Genomic DNA, 1946 nt, shown 5'->3' on the forward strand with positions numbered 1-1946 from the left:
GTTTCGTTACCCTAAACGTGTTTATAGGCATAAATGACATCAGGGTCACTGAAAAGTTTGTTATTCCGGTTATATCAGATACTTATTTATAAGAATAAATTGATAATGTGGTGCTGTATACTTTAGCTGATAAATTAGCTGTTAACAAAGAACGATGTACATCTTGATAAGTTTAACGACATAACATATAAATTGACAGCATGAACTGTTTTATTTGGGATTTTTTTCAGAATGCAAAACTGGATACTACTATGCCTTTTGTGATAAAAGTTGTCCGCAAAACTGTAAGGGAGGTACTTGAAACCAGACCAACGGGCATTGCAAAGGTTAGTATATTATTGCCAATACTTCCACCGTAGTTTAGTTAAATGTTAATATGCTGCGTTTTAGCTGTGTTTAAGTAATGTACCGCTACCGCATTTGAAGCTCAGAAATATAATGTCGATCAGTTGTTAGTGTTTTTTGCATGGAATAAACAAGATATTGTTCAACAAATAAGAAAGAGAACATCTTGGTAATCTGGATAAGTAACGGTCCTTAAAGCCGCCTTATAGATGTCGGCATTGGTCCTCTATGTTTTCCTCTCTCTATGAGGTATGTACCATTGGTAGATACCTTTCTGTATATCAACATATAATGTGAACGACACAAAATGGATGATTTTCAATACCTTACAGTACTTACATAAAGCCAATTATACAAAATTATAATTACAAATACAATACAATAATTACAACTTCACCTGTGAGACAGTTTTCTATGATATCGTGATTGAAAACTAATCAAATGTGTGAATAGTAAATTATGGAACACCTAAGTACTAATTGATTATAAATATTTGCGTTCTGGTCACGTTTCAGAATGCCAAGCTGGATACTACGGTGTGTATTGTGATACAATTTGTCCACACGACTGCGATGACAACTTCTGTATCCAGACCAATGGATACTGTGCAGGTTAGTAAGTTATGGCAATACCTCTACTCTGATTTTTCAACCTTGTATTTAACTCTGTCACAATTCTTCTTCAACTGTTTTAATTTTGATAAAAATACTTTGCACTTTATTTCACGAAGAACACCGGCATTTATCTAAATTTGAAAATTATGTATCAAGCTACATATACATTCTAGATGTTTGATAAAATTGTGTATAAAATAGACATATATAAATGACTTCAAACTTATTTTTAAAATACACTTTTAAACTAATGCTGACTTTAATAACCTGATTAAAGGTCTTACAGACACCATTAATACTGCCGCAGTCGGGATAGGTGTCGGATGTGGAGTGGTCATTTTTGGTACTGGTCATCTTAGTTATTGTACAGACCAGGCGTCTCTCGATGAAGCACAGGGACAATACGGGACCTATTCAGATGTCCGACATTTTACAACAAGCCAAAAGACATGAGTTAAAGACAGATATAGGTAATTTTTGTAATGTTACGGAAAACGTCTTTTCTAGTTTTTATCTATGTGTATCACTCATATCTTAAAAGATAATCTAATGTCCTTGATGTAAATACGGGATCGTCAACAACTTTTTGGCAATATACATTTGTTTGTTTTAGCTTAAAAAAGTGTTATACGTAGGCTTGCTTGTACGGTTTTAGTGTACTCTTGGGGAAAATATAAAAGTATTTTAAAAGGGCAAAAATGCCCCTCCTTCAAGCAGTTACAACCTCATCCCATACTTTGGAACCAGATGTTCCGTATAATGCGTTCTGTTGACATGTAAACCACTTCATCAAGATTTTCTTTTGAAGAAATTTCAAGCTACGATATTTCAGTGTCTGTTGAAGTCTCGTACCTGTTTTTTTTCTTTTAATGCATCAACGTTGAAATCTTATGGGGTAGCTTAGTATCGATCAATATACAGACTAAACGTTTGTGATCAATTGATAAAATGAAGCCAGCATTAGAAAAATAAGTTTGTCTTATACAA

The 1946-nt window shown here is 33.6% G+C and overlaps 1 long non-coding RNA gene across 1 annotated transcript; it reads left to right on the plus strand.

Moving 5' to 3' along the window:
* Positions 1-235: 235 nt before the first annotated feature.
* LOC110452479 lies at positions 236-1300 on the plus strand. The gene is made up of 3 exons (XR_002463195.1): positions 236-326; positions 861-956; positions 1237-1300. It is a non-coding gene; the product is annotated as an uncharacterized LOC110452479 (long non-coding RNA).
* Positions 1301-1946: the final 646 nt, after the last annotated feature.

This window comes from Mizuhopecten yessoensis, unplaced genomic scaffold, assembly GCF_002113885.1.
Source record: "Mizuhopecten yessoensis strain PY_sf001 unplaced genomic scaffold, ASM211388v2 scaffold6713, whole genome shotgun sequence".
Taxonomy (NCBI): Eukaryota; Metazoa; Mollusca; class Bivalvia; order Pectinida; family Pectinidae; genus Mizuhopecten; species Mizuhopecten yessoensis.